Below are 12,528 nucleotides of genomic sequence, written 5' to 3'. Positions count from 1 at the left end.
AATGCAGGGTCAGGTGCTTTGCTCAAGGGCTCAACACCTGTACAGAACATATTGCATATGCACCAGGGATTGGGCTTGGACACGTGTGCGTGTGCACACACACACACACACACACACACACACAAAAGCACACTTACTTGAAAGGTAGAAAAGCCTTTGAAGCTTTGTATTACGTCTGTAAATAGACTTTATGTAAGGAATCTGAGGCAGTGAGGACGCTGACCTATTGTCCAGTTTGTGTTTAGTATGAACATTATCCTTTTTTGATAATTTCCCAGTACAGATTTATGACTTTCCAAGTGACTGGGAAATAATTCCTGGGTTTTTCCCACACCAGCTCAAATTGATTTTTTCCCCCTAACTTTTCAACAGATCCATTGCGAAAAACACTATGTGACAGCTTGTTTATAAATGGCACTTTATGAAATAAAGAAGGATTGCTTGACAAAAGGAAAATGAACAGGTAATTCACATCAAAAGGGTCACTTTGCCTGTGGCTTGTGGTGTTTCATTACTAAAGACATATATGATATGGTTGGTTTGGGGCCCTACAGTACAGTCACAATAGCACCCACATTCCCATCCCCCATTGTTTCCACGCTATTATCATATTTCACCTCCCCTGCAACACCACACTATCCTAAACCCATCTAACACTGTGGTGTGACATTAGCCTGTCATAGTAAGGACGTTTGGAAAAGTATTTTAAAAACACATGTCTCTCATTTGATTGAGAACTGTACATTGTTTTCCATGTAGCCAGCCCTTTAATCATTACGTGTCGGGTTCGCTCGCACTAATCTTTCAGTTCAAAAACAGATGCTTATGCTGGTTTCTATGGTTACACGTACATCTGTATAAATGTGTGAGGTGAGCACGGAACCTTTACGATGCCTGTTTCTTGGTATATGTATGAAAGTCGTTTCAATAGACGATATAGCCGTTTCTTGATTTGATTTGATTTAGTGAAAGTAAAATGGTATGCTATAAAGTAATCGATGAAATTCAGCATAGTGACAAAAACATGCGTTCAAATACCAACTGTTTTTCTCCTATTGTATGGAATTCTATAGTGTCTTTGCTCAGCAGGCTTGAGAATTATCCCAATTATTCCCCGGCCAGCAGGGACAGTCGGCACCGTCATTTCTATTCTGCCAAGGAAGTTGATTAGTCGAGGCTGATTTCTGGGCAGGACAGGAAACAAGACGCGGATAGCGCACTCCAATCCCTGCTCCCAGTGTTAGTCAGAGTATGGAGCTGGGAACGTGAATCAATGTGTCACTCTGCAAATAGAGTTACTAAGCGAAATAAGTCAGCACAAGCCGTGAAAACGGTTCCCATTTAAGACTGACAAGTACACCCTAATCGAATTATCGTCGGGACAACTGGATTTGCGTTAACATTTTCTGTATTTCGAAAACACTGCTTGTGTTTTCTCTGGGAAAGAGAAGTGGGACGCCTTCCTAAAAATCGAGAACTCAAGGATTTCTCACAGTAAGTAAAATATAACGCCGCCAGTCTTTATGGAGTTGTTTAGTCTATATACATTGGGTATTGAGTAGTAATCTATGTAGTTGGAAAATGCCAAATGAAGTGCATTATGGCCATTTTCCCGAATGGATCTTGGTGGGTTCCTCACAATCTCTTCCCGGAGAAGAAAAGCTTGGAGAACAAGGCAAGAGTAAATGGGGAGGGGAATGGTGTTTCTTTATTTTAAAACGGCAAGGGAACGCATGTTTCCATAAAGCTATAGAGTCGTTTCTTTAAATGCTTGGACGCAAGACGTGCGTCTTAAGGGTGGCCTGTATTTAAAATAGTTGGTGAGCTCGTGAGACGCTGATGTGCACCTAATGCCGTGCGGTTCTCAGAATCTTTTCGTAGGATGTGAGGGTTTGTGCCGGTGAGACCAGCGCAGGAAAAAGCCGCGGATTTTTCCCGGCCTGTAGGGGGTCACCGCGGGGTAAAATTGGGAAAATTAAATACAAAACCTAAGTATTTTGGGCGTTATGCTTCTCTAAACCAAATTGTCCTGTTTTCATCCACTGTTGGTACGTGGTTCAATTGGCTACAGTAGGCTACGCTATCTGTTATAGCTCATTTGGAAAGTATGGGCGTGTTCACTCCTGCGTTTTAATCTTTTTTATGTATATGCTTCCGTAAGTCCGTCAGATAATATCATACAATTACAAACAGTAGCCATGAACTGTGGGTATCGCGAAAAACATTTGTAGACTGTTATCGTCTGGTCATTGTACTAAAAAATGAACAACGGTACGCTACTAGGTCTCCACCCTATTTAGCCTAGCTAAATATTAGCCCGGCGGCACCGGGCATGTGTCGCAAAATAATGGCAAGTCTTTAATCAAAATGGGCGTAAATGGGATTTTGTTATTATTTATTCTAATCTTAGTCTTTTCTTTTAAGTGTGGTTATATGTTAACTGCGAGTTTTAATTTATGTAATCTGTATCCAACACTTTTCCGTTTTTATTCCCGTTGTATTGTGACGTAGCGATGGCGCTGGATCTTTTCCCACCCTGAATCCAGTGTGACTCGTTAAAAATGGGATGACACAAGATCTTCGACTAATTCGCAATAAAACTACACATGTATCTAGAAGGGATCATAGGTCTAACAATGCACGGTCGCAAGCGGCTGTTAACTTGTTTGGATAGTCCACAGAGGAATCGCCTTTAAGACAAATTCATTTTCATGGACGAGAGGAATTACTGTGCCTGCACAATGCGCTTGATGTTTGGCTCGATGTCTACAGTTGGCTAATTAGAAAGCTCATCACCACGATGCATAGCAGTCCATACATACAGGGCCACCGCAACACGAAGTGCATTAGTCGAGAGAAGTTGTTTCCTTTGGGAACCCCAGCTGCATGTCGCGTGGAGGCTTAAGTGCAGCTGTCAGGCGAAATATTTTTGAAACGACAACGGTATCGCCATAATCGCAGAAGCCACTGGGAACTTTGTGACGTCAAGGTTTTTGTCCGTTATGGTGACTCGATTTAGCAACCTGCTCCACCACTTAAAAAAACAATTCCTTATTGTTTGAAAAACGAACTACTCGATCACTAATGGTGCACTGCACCCCAAGAGACAATGCACAGTGGCTGTTTTCTATAAAGTAAACAAAATTCGAGTTGCCATACTATCGTAGACCCTGTAGGCTATTTGATTTGTATTAACGCCTGTGTAGTGTGGGGGCAAATCCAAAGAAACCACATTTAGCAATTTTCCCTATTTTTCCTGACCTTAATGTATGCGGAGTCGATGTTAAACGTTGTATTTATACCAAATTAAAGTTTTAATGTTTTATTTAGTTTAGCACGAGGCTTAATATGCGTCTATGAAACTAGTGCTTAATTTGCTGTTTCTATAGGTTTTAGTCAAATCGAAGTTTTAAATAATATTGTTTGGGTGAGTGTCTGCAACAGTGACCACACACACACACCCGCGCACGCGCACGCGCACGCGTGTTATCATTATAATTGCGCAAAATGAAACTGCATGGGTGTACCAAGTGTGTTTCTGTGTAGTAGCACCAGTGTGAACATGCCTGAGTCCCTGTGCTGGGGTTTGCTGACTTTCTTTTATGTTTTTAGGAATTAAAAAGAGCACTGTGCTTGGGACAGTACAGTGAGGGAGAGCAAAGGGGAGAGAATTGCACGACCACTTCCCATTCCATATTTCTCTAATGCTCACATCCATCGCTGAGTCACAATCTGTTCAGTCAAAACCAGTTCAAGAAAAATCTGATTTTTCTGAGTTGAATCGACTGATACGGTAGCACCTTGAAGTCGTGGCTTAAGGGGAAAAGGTAATGACTTAGAGAAGTCTTGTCCCTGGATTATGAAGAGAACCGTGTTTGTGCTTTCTGCGCGGATGGCTGTGTTGATGGTCTTTTTGAGTGAAAATCGGGGCAGTCTTCCCTCCAGTGAGAGCTCAGTCCAGGAATCAGGGGTTTGGTCATTCGATCACTCCGTCTTTGGAGGCTCACCGTCACAAGATGGGACAGTAGATACTTCCCACAGTTTGCCATTTCTTCTCCGCAAATATGCCTGTTAATTAGACCAGCGTTTCCCAACCCTTTTCCGGCACGCATTCCAAATCGACAAAATCTCATGGCGCACCGCTCTCAATAACAAACGAGATTCTGATGATGTCAACAGTAGGCCATAATGCTCTCTCAGGGTTCTGATGTTTAAAGTGCATGTCGATGTTAATAACATTTACTTTGGCTTTTGTGAATGGGATTTGTTCATTTATGTTTTTTTGAATTAATCTAAACCTTTTTACTGCACACCTGACCTCGCCAGACAGCACTTGGTTTGGGAAGCGCTGAATTAGATCACCTTTTCTTCACAATGCGGTTTGGAGAAGGGAAACAGAGACGACTGTCTGGGCACCATATGGCTCTGACAATCCTCTTAGGTTTGAGAGCAAATATGTGCTTGATGTGCAGTATTTGCACTGGCTGACCGAAGACTCATTAAGGCTTGGGTGAAAGTTTCCCTGGTAATTGGTGGACACAGATGCACAGGGGGGAGCGGTGCATTCGTACATTGGTTCACGGCTGGTGCTACGTATTGGTTGAGGGCTGCTTACTGTAGGGGGAGGAGGGAGACTATTTCTAGTGACAGTGTTGCGAAGTGAGTTTGGGGAAGTTGAAGCCATTCATCGAACTTTACGGAAGCCGTCCCCCTCAGACCCATGCAAAAATGTCCGGTCAGCATTTGGCCACTCAGGAGGAGAATGCATGATGTGTGATGTGGACACAGTGGCTTGCGTGTCACTCCTTAGCCATTCACAAAGGGGAAATGGAAGTAGTGAATGTTCGAATGTCACTCAACACCGGAACACAGACCACAGGAAGAGCAAACTTTTTCTTTTTTTTATTGTCTATCAAAGTACTTTTCGTACTTAAATTTTTTTAAAGATATGCATCTACAACCTTTCACTCACTTGCCCCTGAATGTTGTATTTGTGTGTTTGAGGCCAGCTTAGTGTTACTTACTGAGTGTGGTTGTGTAATGAGTTGGGTGATGAGTTTGGGGTAAGAGGAGTAATCTTCTCAACGCTCCATCCTTCAGCTGTTTGTTTCACCATCTTCCTCTCTCTCTCTCTCTCTCTCTCTCTCTCTCTCTCTCTCTCTCTCTCTCTCTCTCTCTCTCTCTCTCTCTCTCTCTCTCGCTCTCTCGCTCTCGCTTCCTCTCCCACCTGGGGCAGCTGCCTGGTCTAGGTACAGGAGAGACTGCTTTTCCCTCAGGAAATTCCTTCTGACAGTCAGGCAGAAGAGATCAGGTGTGTTTTTGCAGCGTGTAGTTGCACTTGTGCTGAAAAGCGATCTCTTTTGCCCAGGTTTTACAGTTGGTTGATTTTGGGGCCGAATGTGGTTAAAGTGTCCCGTCATTGCGCTCGACACACGTCTGTCTTCAAGGCATGCGGCCGACTGGGACAGCTGAGGAGAAACGGACTTTGATCAAAGCAAAATCTGTTAAAATGGCTGACGACATGTGGCTGTTTTGGTCTTTGTAGTTGTTTCACAGTAAAATGGTGGATTGTGGGATTTGCTAATGAGGAACAGTAGATCAGGAGGTGGACACTGGTCTCCAGAGTATGCAGGTTTTCATTCCAAATGGTCACTACCCCGGCTGATTTTGCTAATTCTGTCTTCTCTGGTTGAAGGCGTGTTACTGTAGTTGGTGAAATCGGCAGCTCTAGTAAATAAACCTGCATACTCTTGGCCCTCCACAGCATAGGATTGGGCACCCGTGATCTTAGAGAAGGTGTTTGAGTGCTTCCGCCGGTCCATATAATGACTGCCAGACAGGAGGGGAATGTGTGAGCTGAAAATGTGTGTATGCAGTTTTTTTTCTATTGTGTAAGGACAGTGAGAGGCCATTGCTGAGGTGGACACAGAGCGATGGGGTCCACATTGTGGTAACTAACATTAGCCCGGCTACACTTGTGTCGCTTTTCCTGTTCGCGCAGGCCAGCTCGTGCTTGTTCCCTTGAACCAGTCTAGAGAGGCTTCCTCTGTTAAAATGCGGTATGATCTGTTATACAGATGTGTTACAGTGTTTGAAAATTGGCCTACGTGGTCCACAAACAAATCTTACTGGGTCATGCGTCCTGGTCCCAATTCCTGCATTTGTTTTTGTTTTAGCGTATAATTTCCTTCCCCTTTTGTGACTGGTATAAATCTCTATCCTTTTTTGGCTGAGTGATTGTATTGCTCTCAGTTTTTGTCAGTGATGCAAAACTGCTTTAATCGACTGTAATTAGCCCTGACTGGTAGTCGCAGCATAAAGAGGACAGGAGTGCTGGGACAGTGTCAGCTGTTCTCTGGGTGAGACCTGCTAGTCTAATCCTAACTGTATGGAATCAGGCTGTGATTAGAATGTTCTTAACTGAACACTCTTATGCTGATGTAACAATGCTGGTAATTGAAAGAAATTGAGTTCTAGAACATGGAACATGGAACTTTGAAAGAAAGATTCCAGAATAGGTCCTGCTCTCCAGTCCCCCTCTTGTCTTTGAAGCTGTGTCCTGGGGAAGGCTGGCTGCAGCCTGGGTGAGCTCCAGTTGTTGTTTTCCTTCTCGGCTGCAGATAGATGAACGGCCCTGTTTTATGTGCGCTTTGTTACTCCGGGGCACGTCCCGTCAAAGAGAGACCCTCGCCGCTCCTCTTGTGGTGCTCTTAAAACAGCGTGAGGTTGAAATCGGAGCTTGGCTGTTGTGCTGGACCCCCCTCTCTAGCGGGTCCTGGGGTGACAAGAGGCGGAGGGCGTCCAATGATGAGGCGGTCGCTCCCCATGCCGGGTTCCGATTGGGCACTGTCCGAAAAGCTCCATCATTAACCCTTTAAGGTGCAAGATCACAAATACATGGTTGGGATGTTCTTAACGGAACACTCTATTGCTGATGACACGGTCACTGCTGGTGACTGAAAGTTGTAGAACGCTGACTGAAAGGAACATTCCAGAAAAGGCTGTTCTACTGAGAGCTAATGGAGTTCCGCTTGTGTTGTGCCTGGCTGACCTCTCCTAGCAGCTGTGGCGGGGCTCCTCCTCGGCCCCCTCCCCTGAGGGCCCAAAATAGAGGCGACCGCGGCGACCTCCCACACAAACGCAGGGCACCCCGGGCCCCAAAAATTTGGGAGGATGCCTCGGGAGACAGACGACGCCAGTAAAAGATTATAAACTGCCGGATGACATAGATCTGTACTTCCTTCCCCCCTCCTGAAAAAAAAAAAAAAAAAGATTGTCCTGACAGATTTCATTAATTAATGCATGGGCATTTATAATAAATCATTGGAAACTGCATTTCTGCTTCAGTCCTGTGTTTCAGCTCTCAAAAACGTCTTCCAGAAATAAGGACAGGTCAGATGCTACTCGAAGATGATAAACTGCCAGACATGGATCTGTACTCCTCCCCCCTCTGTTAAAAGAACGCATAAATGAATACATACACAGACAACTACGTGAAGTTACACTGCATTTTTGCCTCAGTGCGACTGTATGTGCTACTGTATGTTTAATCTCTCAAAATGGAAGTCCTCCAAAAAGTCTTTTTTTTTTTTGAGAGGCTGGCGTGGAAGATTTGAAGATGGAATATGCTGCAGTGTGCTATAGCCCTGTATTTTATATGCTGCAGTGTGCTATAGCCCTGTGTTTTATATGCAGTCGTGTGCTATAGCCCTGTGTTTTATATGCAGTAGTGTGCTATAGCCCTGTGTTTTATATGCAGTAGTGTGCTATAGCCCTGTGTTTTATATGCAGTAGTGTGCTATAGCCCTGTGTTTTATATGCAGTAGTGTGCTATAGCCCTGTGTTTTATATGCAGTAGTGTGCTATAGGCCTGTGTTTTATATGCAGTAGTGTGCTATAGCCCTGTGTTTTATATGCAGTAGTGTGCTATAGCCCTGTGTTTTATATGCAGTAGTGTGCTATAGCCCTGTGTTTTATATGCAGTAGTGTGCTATAGCCCTGTGTTTTATATGCAGTAGTGTGCTATAGCCCTGTGTTTTATATGCAGTAGTGTGCTATAGCCCTGTGTTTTATATGCAGTAGTGTGCTATAGCCCTGTGTTTTATATGCAGTAGTGTGCTATAGCCCTGTGTTTTATATGCAGTAGTGTGCTATAGCCCTGTGTTTTATATGCAGTAGTGTGCTATAGCCCTGTGTTTTATAAGAGACTCTGTCCCTGGTGCAGTCCTGCTAAGCAGCTTATGCAGGAGTGAGTCTGTACCAGTGGGCTGCCAGGTGGCCCTTTCAGCAGTGTGTCCTCAGAGGTGCTGTTAGCTTTAGGCAGATGGTGGCTTCAGTCAATGGTGAGCTCTGTGTGCCAGCAGTGACGGGCGGTCTGGTCATGTGGTTCTCCCAAGTGAGAGGTGGAGGGCAGTGATGGGTGGAGTGCACGTGTGGCCAATCACTAATGGTGGAGGGCTGAAGCTATTCTCAGTGTTTGCTGATTCTTTCTCAATGGATATTAAAATAAATGTGGGTCTAGGGCAGGGGTCGCCAGCCCTGTTCCTGGAGATATGCCACCCTGAACGTTTTCTCTCCAACCCTAACAAAGCACACCTCATTCAACGGCTAGAGCGGGGCTGCCCAACCCTGTTCCTGGAGATCTACTGTCCTGAAGGTTTTCACTCCAATTTGGCACACCTCTACTAATTAGAAGCTCAATGAGATCTGAAGCTGTTGAATGAGGTCTGCTTTCTTAGGGTTGGAGTGAATATCGGACAGTAGATCTGCAGGAACAGGGTTGGTGGTCTAGGGCATACGGTCCTGAAAAGCCACAAGGTCTGCTGGTGTTGGTTCAGTTACTCTACACGGAATTTATTCCTTAAAGCAGTTTATTACACTCTTCACTCACCTCACCTGCTTTCCTGGATCTTGATTGGTTGCTGGATATTAAGGTGAACAGGAAACACAGAAGGAGCTTCCAGGAACGGGTGTAGGGTGTTGCTCATGTGATGTTTGTACAGCACGTAAGAAGGGCTCTGGCCAGTGCTGCTGTGGTAAACAGTGTAAAATCTACCTGTGAGCTGACTGCTGAGAGCCAAAGGACAAAGCTCACTGAGTCAGGTGGCCACCACACCCTCAGCCTTTTGTGGCAAGGGTGAGGCAATGCCTATATGTGTGTGTGTGTGTGTGTGTGTGTGTGTGCGTGTGTGTGTGTGTGTGTGTGTGTGTGTGTGTGTGTGTGTGTGTGTGTGTGTGTGTGTGTTGCCTGGCAATTATTGTGTTGGGCAAGAGCAGAAGATTTGAAGCACCCACCCATTCACTGTTATTTGGGAACCTTGGCAACTGCCAGCTGAAAACGTAAATGTGTAGTAACTGGCTCGGGGGTGTTCACTGATAGTGTAATTTAAGTTTGTAATCATGATGTGTGTCCTACCAAATTTAAAGTTAAAATGTTGAGCCCTTTAATGGTATAGGATCACAAATATGTGATGAGGATGTTCTTAACTGAAAACTGTAATGCTGATGTATCGATCACTACTGGTAATGGAATGCATTGGAGTTCTAAAATGCTTACTTAGAATGTTGAAAAAACATTCCAAAAAAACCTACTCAACTTCAAAGAGTTAACTGTGGACCATACCCCACCCCCGCCAACCCTCTGATGTTTTTGGGATAAATCCTTTTGTTTTGTTTTTTTGTACCCCCAGAAAGCAAAGGTCAGAGATCAGGGTTACGCATGGAGGAGAATTTGCCAATGAAATTCCAGTTGTAGTGTTTGCTGCATCTGCCAGGATTGCGGTAGGGGGTAGTGCTGGAGGAATTTTACCTCTTAGCTGGTGCTGCAGCGACGGGGAGTGCCAAACGGGAGCTCTCCTGTGTTTCGTCCGGCTACGTAAGAGTGCTTCTGAAGAGCTGAGTATGCCTACCTCTGTGGAGGACCATGGGAACGGTTCTGAAGACGTCAGAATCACAGCTGTTCTCTTGGGCTAATTAGGTGTGGATCTGAAAAACCATGGAGAAATTACTAGGAACATTCATGAAAAGCTCAGTGGTAGAAGTTCTGGAATGTTCATTAACCATGCCTACATGTGGCTTTATAGGTGGAGCAGGAGCTCGGAATAGCTCAATCAGAGCTGTTCTGTTGGGCTATATAGCCTAGTCAGCTTGTAGCCTACATGACTGGGATCTGGAAGTTTTTCAGTCAAGTCCCGGTGTCGCCTGCACGATAAGATGTGCACAGCTGTTGGGCCCCTGAGCAAGGCTCTTAACCCTGCATTACTCCGGGGGGGATTGTCCCCTGCTTAGTGAAATCAAGGGTATCAAGTCGCTATGGATAAAAGCGTCAGTTAAATAACAAATTAATCAAAGCTCAGCTCCGAGCAGCTCGCCAGGAGTAGTTCTGAAGAGTCCAGTGGTGGCGGTTCAGCTCGATTTGGCATTGCTGCTGAGCACGCTCTCCCAGCAGGACCACCCTGACCCTTCCTGGAGAAACGTGGTCCAGCTGGGATAGACATCATGCCCTGAGCCTCCCCCCTCTCCCTGGTTCTCAGAGGGCGCAGAGAGACCAGGAGGGCAAAGATGGAAAAACAGGGAAAGCGTTCCTGGGTCTGGTGGCCCATGACCGGTCCCTGACCCCATTGTATGCATTCCTCATCAGCCCGTGCTTCGTTAGTGAGGTTCTAAACCTGCCTCCGCTTTCTTAGTGTGGTTCTAAACCTGCCTCTGCTTTCTTAGTAAGTTTTTATACCTGCCTCTGCTTTGTTAGTGTGGTTCTAAACCTGCCTCTGCTTTGTTAGTGAGGTTCTAAATCTGCCTCAGGTTTGTTTGTGAGGTTCTGTATCTTCCCCAGGTTTGTTTGTGAGTTTTATTTAGTATTTTTTTTTTTTATGTGCTGGAACTTTGTGATTCCACTCTCGTACATAAGCCCAAAAGGAAAGGCAGGTTTTTAATGCGGTTTTGCATCAGCAATCACAGAACTGTAGACTTAGACTGGGAATAGTGAAGAAGATATAGAAATGAAATATTTGAACAACTTACATTTTAAGGTGGTGGAGGTGCTATTTGGCTGTCTGATTTTGGGAGTGGTTGTTGCCATAGGACACAACCTTGGAACCAGTCTTATCTCCTGATTTTCAAAATTAAATAGCAGAAATATTTTTGCACCTGTGATGGATTGCCGACCAGCACAGCAAACACTGAGGAGGCATTTACGGGAGGGATTTAGAGAGACATTGCCTCCTCCTAGGCCAGTCCACACACAAACCGGCTAGCAGTCAGTGTCAATGTCATGACGTATCAGTGACAGGGCTGACCTTGTCTTTATACGCCGGTCTTCTAGCTCAGTAAGTTGTAGCCCCTCTGTCACCACTATAAAGGAAAGATCCAAGGGCTCCTTGGGCCCTATGCTCCTCCCACACTTCAGGCTGTTCTGTCTGAGTCGCTCACCCATTTGTTCCGCCTCAGCGAGCACATCGGGCGAAACGCAGACGGCCCATTGTCCTTTCGGGCCCTCGGCACTCTGGGACGGCTAAAGCCAGCACTGGAGGGCTAGTGCTGTCGGCCTGTAAGAGATTGGCCAGCTCTCTGCGGAGGAAGTGCTTTGTTCTCTTGATGGTGTAATTAGGATCCTTGCTGGTCGGGAGATGACTGTCCTGCTATATTAAGCCCCATATTTGATTGTAGGGGGTTCCCAATCCCAGTACAGACACAAAATGAGCACTGGCCCCCCCCCCGCCCCCCTGATAAAATCTGCTGCGAGGCATTCAAATTGGGGGAGGGTGGGGGATCTGATTGTGGCTCACATTTTTACTAAACAATGCCGGCTCACAGTGATGAATTTCCCCAGCAGAATACTTTGTGATGATCAAGCAGTCATGACACATCCATTTTAACGTGGGCTGAGTCGCCAGAGGGGATTTGTGTTTTCCAGTGAATGGGTCTGGCGTTTTGCACACACTCCCTTTCTACACTAGCGATGATTGCACCTGAATTGATTTGGATGAGTGTTTATTTTCATCCAGGAAATGATGTGGCTCTGCAGGTGGTGTTGCCTAGAGGCTCAGTTGGCAGATCCAGAGCACCCCTGGGCACTTTCTCTGGGTTCATGGTGATGGGAATAGGGTGATCGCTCAATCGTTCATTACGCTGTTTGGCACCAAGAAATCCTTGACAAACACAGGTTGACATTGTGTTGTGTGATTTTTGAGCAACATGGGGTACAGTTTGTGTGGGGCATGAATATAGGCGTATCCTATAGCCTCGTGGCTAAGTTTCTTGACTGGGACTCACAAGGTTGGTGGTGCAAACCCCAGTGTAACCTCAAGATCCATGCAGCTGTTGGGCCCTTGAGTAAGGCCCTTGACCCTAGATTGCTCCAGGGGGATTGGCACCTGTTTAGTCTAATCTACTTTAAGTCGCTTTGGATAAAAGCATCAGCTAAATAACAAATTAAATTAAAATTAAATGAATTCGAAATGTTAATTCTGCATCCGATGCCATTTTGGTCATAGAGATGTTGACTGCAGGTATGATGGTAGCCTTAGTAGG

At 45.4% G+C, this 12,528-nt stretch overlaps 1 protein-coding gene across 4 annotated transcripts in view; it reads left to right on the top strand.

Moving 5' to 3' along the window:
* Positions 1-1,210: 1,210 nt before the first annotated feature.
* Positions 1,211-12,528, top strand: part of raph1a (Ras association (RalGDS/AF-6) and pleckstrin homology domains 1a) — an 88,610-nt gene continuing 77,292 nt past the window's right edge. For all 4 annotated transcript variants that reach the window (XM_061234905.1, XM_061234904.1, XM_061234902.1 and 1 more), the window contains exon 1: positions 1,211-1,494. The gene's annotated coding sequence lies outside the window, so the exon portion shown is untranslated. The remainder of the gene's footprint in view (positions 1,495-12,528) is intronic.

This window comes from Conger conger, chromosome 3 (genome assembly GCF_963514075.1).
Source record: "Conger conger chromosome 3, fConCon1.1, whole genome shotgun sequence".
NCBI lineage: Eukaryota > Metazoa > Chordata > Actinopteri > Anguilliformes > Congridae > Conger > Conger conger.
This window is presented reverse-complemented; position numbering and strand designations above follow the sequence as displayed.